Consider the following 7,810-nt stretch of genomic DNA (forward strand, 5'->3'; position numbering starts at 1 on the left):
AGCCCAGGGGCCTTGACTGAACATCCACTGCTCTCCCAGTCTGGGAAGGGATGGGAGATACAGGAGACCACCTACCTGGCATCTGCTGGCACCGGCCAGCCCGCACCTGAGGTTTTGTAGGCAAGCTTAGAAAGCGATTCCTGGAGTGCTGACAGTCTTGCCTCTTGCTCTCCCGTGGTGCCCCACCTACACTCCAGGACCACTCTGGGGCCATTCAAGAGCTCGCCCACTTTGTGACTGCTAGAGCTGCCTTGCTGGAACAGCCTTCATGTACCTATGCTCACCTGCCCACTGAGGCCTACTGCCAGGACATACCCCTTTGGGGAAAGAAAAAACCAAAAATCTTGCTGGCAGATTTGACGGCATTGGGTGTCTGGCTCAATCTGTTTCTCCACTATTCATGTTCACTTGATGAGGGACAGTTCTGCTAGAGACAATGCCTTATCCCACAGGGCTGCGTGTCTGTACCAGGGCTTCCCAGACTTTAAAGGGCCTAGGAATTACCTTGGGCCTTGTCACAGTGCAGTTTCTGATTCAGTAATGTGGGACCTGAGATTCTGCACTTCCCACAAGCTGCTGGTCCTCAGGCTACACTTTGAATAGCAAAGGTCTAAGGGATTCAGAGTTTGGGGCTAGCTCAAGGGACAGAAAACTTAGGGTAGTTGCCCTTCCCCACAGCCCTCAGTTGGCACCACCTTCCTTTGCTTGAGCAGGCTCTTTGCTTATGAATTGATTAGAAAGGCAAGGAGGTTTGGCCAGGGGAGGTGGCTCATGCCTGTAATCCTAGCACTTTGGGAGGCAGAGGCGGGTGGATCACTTGAGGCCAGGAGTTCGGGACTAGCCTGGTCAACTTGGTGAAACCTAATTTCTATTAAAAATACGAAAATTAGCAGGGCATGATGGTGTGCCCCTGTAATTCCAGCTGCTTGGGAGGCTGAGGCAGGAGAACCCCTTGAACATGGGAGGTGGATGCTGCTGCTGTAAGCTGAGATCATGCCACTCTACTCTAGCCTGGGTGACAGAGCGAGACAAGGTCAAAAAAAAAAAAAAAAAAAAAAAAGACAAGGGGGTTTGTAATGAAGAGCAGGCCTCTTGGAGGCCAAGTTTGGTTTACATCACTTACTGCATGAATTTGGGTAAGTCACACGGCTTCTCTGAACTTTGTTTTCTCATCTGTAAAATGGGCATAGTAATCTGTATCACTGGGTTTATGCGAGAATTATGGGGGAAAACCCCCATGCTTTTTCTGGATGTAAAGCCTTGACTGACTTTAAAGGTTTAATATTTTCTTCTCCATGGATTTGCAGTAAGTTCTCAAAAGGTAGACTGATGTGACTAACCACGCAAATAAAAGGGATATTAAATACATGTGCATTCACACAGAGCTGTTTTGTTCAAAAGTGAAAGTTACATTCCTCTCCCTGAAATGACTCAAGGATCATGGTTCCCTATTATGAGTTAAAATTCTTAAGGAAAGGCATAGAAAGAAAAATGACAGTTTGTGGCGGCACTAGTTTCTGTACCTCTCATCAGTCTTAGGAGGGCATGTGCATTGGGGTGACCTCTGGAGCTGGGCATTGGAAGGCATCCTTGACCACACTGACCACTGGCCCTTGGTACTTTATCAGGCCTCATTCCAGCTCATTTTTGGGAGTGATGATCATTTTTCCAGTCTGTGGACTTTTTCCTGTAGTAACTTACAGCTCGCTTAGAGCAAAGACAAGTTTTATCTGAGCCTGTTCTTAGATAGGGTGAGGACCCTAATGTTGCAGTAAGGTGTATTGACAAGAACTTGGAATTGAACAAGAAGCCTAAATTCTAGTCTTGACTTAGCCATTAACTAACTACTGTAGTCGATGATGGGCATCTGTTCCTTTTTCTGAAAATAGGGTTCATTTGTATATTAATGGCTTCATTTCTTTTAAGCAAGGGTTACCAACTATTGGTCCTGCAGAGATGGTAGGTTTGGCCTATGCTGTATTTTTTTTTAATTAATAGACTTTTTTTTTTTTTTTTTTTTGAGGTAGAGTGTTGCTCTGTCACTCATGCTGGAGTGCAGTGGTGCGATCTCGACTCACTGCAAGCTCTGCCTCCTGGGTTCACGCTGTTCTCCTGGCTCAGCCTCCTGAGCAACTGGGACCACAGGTGCCTGCCATCATGCCTGGCTAATTTTTTCATTTTTATTTTTAGTAGAGACGGGGTTTCACCATGCTAGCCAGGATGGTCTTGATCTCCCGACCTTGTGATCCACCCGCCTCAGCCTCCCAAAGTGCTGGGATTATAGGCATGAACCACCACGTCCAGCCAAATTAATAGACATTTTTAAGAGCAGTTTTAGATTTATAGAAAGATTAAGCAGAAAGCAGTGTTTCCATATACCCCACCTATATAATTTCCCATACTTGATAATAAAATCTTGCATTAATGTGATATATTTGCTATAATAGATGAACCAATATTTGATACCTTATTCTTAATCTAAATTCCATAGTTTACTGTAGAGTTTATTTTTGGTGTTTCATATTCTATGGGTTTTCACAAATGTATAATGACATGTATCCAGTATCACTGTATCATACAGAATAGTTTCACTGCCCTAAAAATCCTATGTGTTCCCTCCATCCCTCCCTCCTTCCCCCTTGAATCCCTGTCAACCACTGATTTTGTAAATGTTTCTATAGCTTTGCTTTTCTCAGAATGCTGTATAGCTGGAATCATAGTGTGTGGCTTTTTCAGATTGGTTTCTTTCTCTTAGCAATATGCATTTAAGGTTCTTCCATGCCTTTTCATGACTTGGTAGCTCTTTTTTTAAAAAAAAAAATTTCAGAGAGTCTCAGTCTGTTGTCCAGGCTGGAGTGCAGTAGCGTGATTATGGCTCACTGCAGCCTCATCCTCCTGGGCTCAAGTAATTGTCCCACCTCAGCCTCCCAAGTAGCTGGGACCACAGTCGTGTGCCACCACACGTGGGTAATTTTGTTTATTTTTTGTAGAGGCAAGGTTTCACTATGTTGCCTAGGCTGGTCTCAAACTCTTGGGCTCAATCTGTCCTCCCATCTTGGCCTCCCAAAGTGCTAGGATTATAGACGTAAGCCACAGTAACATTCCATTATCTGGATGTATCAGAGTTTGCTTATCCTTTCACCTATTGAAGGTCATCTTCCTTACTCCTAGTCTTTGGCAATTATGAATAATGCAGCTATAAACATTAGTGTGCAGATTTCTGTATGCTCAGAGGTTTTTAAATCATCTGGGTAGATACCTAGGAGTTTGATTGCTGGACCAGTAAGAGTGTGTTTAGTTTTGTCAGAAACTTCCAAACAGTCTTTCAAAGTGGCTGTAAAATTTTGCTCTCCAACCAGCAATGAGTGAGAGTTCCTGTTGCTCCACATCCTCGCCAGCATTCAAAATTGTTAGTGTTTTGGGTATTAGTCATTTGAATGATACCTCATTCTAGTCAACTAGTCATTGTAGTGGTATCTCACCACTGGGTTAATTTGCAATTCATTAATGGGAAACGACTGGAGCGTCTTTTTATGTGCTTATTTTGCCATCTGCGTATCTTCTTTGGTGAGGTGTGTGTTGAGGTCTTTTACCCATTTTTACATTAGGTTGTTTGTTTTTGTATTGAGAGTTGAGTTCTTTGTATATTTTGAACACAAGCCTTTTTTCAGATATGTATTCTGCAAACATTTTCTCCTAGTCTATGGCTTGTCTTTTCATTGTTTTATAAGTTTCTTTTGCAGAGCAGTATTAAATCTTAATGAAGTCCAATTTATCAGTTTTTCTTCCATGAATTGTGTTTCAGTGTTGTATCTAAAAAAAAAAAAAAAAATCATTGCCTGGTCCACACTGTATGTTAAAATGTTTTAGTTTAAGCCCATATTATAAAAGTAGAAATATTCCTGTAATCCCAGCACTTTGGGAGGCTGAGGCAGGTGAATCACTTGAGGTCAGGAATTCGAGACCAGCCTGGCCAACATGGAGAAACCCCGTCTCTACTAAAAATGTAAAAATTAGCTGGGCATGGCTGTGGGTGTGGGTATCTGTAATTCCAGCTACTTGGGAGGTTGAGGCAGGACAATTGCTTGAACCTGGGAGGTGAGGGTTGCAGTGAGCCAAGATGGTGCCAATGCACTCCAGCCTGGGTGACAAGAGTGAAACTCCATCTCAAAAAAAAAAAAAAAAAAAGTAGGCATGTTAAGAAACAAATCTGACATTGGACAAACACAATTAAGGGATATCTTAAAAAATAACAGGTCTTATTTTGGTTATTATGGCTGTGTAACAAGTAACCCCAACACAAATTTATGTCAAACAATCATTTGTTTTGTTTCTGGCCTCTGGGCTAGGAATTCAGAAAGTGCGAAAAGGAGTGGTTTGTTCCTACTCCATGATGTGTGGGTCTTGGCTGGAAGACTCAAAGCCTGGGGATTGGAAGTGTCTTAAGTTTCATTCACTTACATGTCTGGTGGTTGATGCTGACTGTTGCTGGGATCTTGGCTGGGCCTCTCGGCAGAAACACCTATACGTGGTTTTTCCATGAGACCTGCTTGGCTTCTTCACAGCTTGGTGACTGGATTCCAAGGATAAGTGAAGAGAGAGACAGCAAAAGAGATGAAGAGATAGAGATAGAAAGAGAGAATCAGACAAAAGTCACATTCTTTTCATAACCTGGCTTCAGAAATCAGAGAGCATCGCCTCTGCTGTACTCTACTGGTCAAAGCAACAACAACCCACTCATGTTCAAGAACTGGACTCTACCTCTCAATGGAGAGTGGCAAGACTATTCTGGAAGAGCATATGGAACTAGAAATATTGTGGCCATTTTTAGAACATGCGATCTATTACAGGTCTTTAATCATCAAAATTGTTAAGATCATAAAAGTTAAGGAAACAATGAATAACTCTTCTTGATTCAACGAGACTAAAGAGACCTGGATGTTGAATGCAAAACATGATTCAGGAATCTTTTTTTTTTTTCTATGAAAGGGAATATGTGGAAAGTTGGTGAAATCTGAGTAAGATGTTAGTGCTAATTTCCTGATTTTGATAACTTCACTCTTGTTATATAAGAGAATGTGTTTAGAAAACATATACCCAAGTATTTAGGTAGAAAGAGGCATTATGTTTTAAACTTCACAGTTTACAAAATAACTTACACACACACACATAGAGAGAAAAAAAGGATGAAATAAATGCAAAATTTTAATGTCCGGGGACTTGGTAGAGGGCACATGGGAATTTTTGTACTATTCTAGCAACTTTTCTAAAGTTTAAAAGTTTTTCAAATGAGAAAGGGTGAAAAAAATAACCAAATCTCGATTTTTGGCGTTTCTCAGAAACTGGAAGAAGTGGCATCATATATTTCTTTTCTCTTTGTTTTTTGTTTGTTTGTTTGTTTGTTTTATTTTTGAGATAGAGTCTTGCTCTGTCACCCAGGCTGGAGTGCAGTGGCACAATCTCAGCTTACTGCAACCTCCGCCTCCTGGGTTCAACAATTCTCCTGCCTCAGTCTCCTTCAGCCACCCCAGTACCTGGGACTACATGCGCCCAGCACCATGCTCAGCTAATTTTTTTTTTTGTATTTTTAGTAGAGACGGTGTTTCACCATGTTGGCCAGGCTGGTCTCAAACTCCTGACTTCAAGTGATCTGTCCACCTTGGCCTCCCAAAGTGCTGGGATCACAGGCGTGAGTCACCATGCCCAGCTGAGTTTCAGTTTTTATGGCACCAGAGACAGTGAGCCTAAGGCTCACTGGGGATAAGCTAATAGAGAATTTCTACAGAAAGCTGGGACTTCATGTGATGACATTCTCTGTGCAAGAATGATTTAGAAAAGAGGATACAGCCAGTTAATCTGCCTACTAAAGCAGAAAGTAAAAAACATATTACCTGAGAACTCAAGCGTAAAACTGGCGCCCACACAGGTTTGCAGCACCAGTCACATCATCAGGCTGGTCAGAACATCACGTTGATAATTTACAAGTCAATAATTTATAAGCATGCTTATAGATTGGTAGTGCCTGCAGGGTGCTGGTGGAAGCACGTGCAGATGTTCACTGCAGGAACCCAACTCCAAGACTCAGAATTCACACAGGTAAAATGTCACAAAGTAGGAAACCAAACCAAAGACAGAGTTAAAAACCACATGTAGGCAGGGCATCGTGGTTCACGCCTGTAATCCCAGCACTTTGGGAGGCCGAGGTGGGCAGATCACCTGAGGTCCGGCTGAGACCAGCCTGGCTAACATGGTGAAACCCCATTTCTACTAAAAATACAAAAAGTTACCAGGGCGTGGTGGTGTGCACCTGTAATTCCAGCCACTCGGGAGGCTGAGGCAGGAGAATCACCCGAACCCGGGAGGCAGAGGTTGCAGTGAGCCAAGATCACGCCATTGCATTCCAGCGTGGACAACAAGAGCGAAACTCTGTCTCAAAACAAACAAACAAACAAATAAAAAACCTCCCACATATACACACAAACAAAGAACCATAAGCCAGGGCCAGTGGAAACAACACATGGCAATATTAGGTCCACAAAAATTATAGATATTGAAGTGACCAGACTCAGAATCGAAAGTAACCATGTTTAATGTGTGTAATGATGTAAGAGAAAGGATTGAAAATTTAAAATGTAAGTGACTATTGAGAAAGCAAAAAGTAGCCTCTAACATCTAATATCTGGCCTGACACTCACTGCTAGTCCATGCTGTTCTTGTGTTGAACACAGACAACAGAAAATTGGTTGAGCGCTGTGGCTCACACCTGTAATCCCAGCACTTTGGGAGGCCGAGGTGGGCTGATCACTTGAGTCCAGGAGCCCGAGACCAGCCTGGGAAACATGACGAGACCCCCATCTCTATAATAAATAAAAACATTAGCTGGGAGTGGTGGCATGTGCCTCTGATCCCAGCTACTTGGTAGGCTAACGTAGTAGGATTCCTTGAACCTGGAAGTCAGAGGTTGTAGTGAGCCATGATTGTGCCGCTGTAGTCCAGCCTGGGCAACAGAGTGAGACACTGTCTAAAAAAAATGAAAATCAACATCAGACAAGGCCACTCTGTGACCACTACGGACCTGGGAAAAACCAAGACCCCTCCACTGTCATGTCTGATGACATATGAACATTGTCCTAATAGCAAAAATGACCAAATTTCCCCGTATCTTGGCTAATATGAGTGATCATAATTGTCCTCTTTTTAGATAAGATTTATTGATACACAGTTATAGAATTAATTTTGCTTCCTGACAGCATCCAATACAAAGCAAAACTCTGGTTTCTTAAACCTTCCCTCAAATCACTCAGCCAAAGTTCAAATCTTTTTAATTGGCTCTTTTACTACCCTCTTACTGAGATGCCTCATGGTTCTTTATGGTATGCATTTGCCTTTGCTGCAATGAGTAATGAACCAACTTGTTCAACTACAGGTGTGTTCCTGGTGTTCTTTGCCTGGGGAGAATTGATAATATAAAAATCAAGCCAATTTGAAAATAATCAAATAGTACTTCTAGAAATAAAATTATAAAGTTAGAAACTCATTGGACACATTTAACAGCAGCTTGAACACTAGAGAGAGAATTAGTGAACTGGAAAATGCATCTAAAGAATTTACTGATTATGAGTATATAACGACAAACAGATAGGAGCTATGACAGAGAGGAGAGAGCAAAAGGTCTAACATATATGTCACCTACATTCCAGAAGTTCCCAAAGGCGAGGAGAGTGAGCATGAGGCTAAGGCAATATTCGAGTAGACTGGGCTGACAATTTTTCTGGAATGATAAAGATATCTATTCTCAGATTGCAGAATC

The sequence above is a fragment of the Pongo abelii genome, chromosome 7, assembly GCF_028885655.2.
Source record: "Pongo abelii isolate AG06213 chromosome 7, NHGRI_mPonAbe1-v2.0_pri, whole genome shotgun sequence".
NCBI classification, from domain to species: Eukaryota; Metazoa; Chordata; class Mammalia; order Primates; family Hominidae; genus Pongo; species Pongo abelii.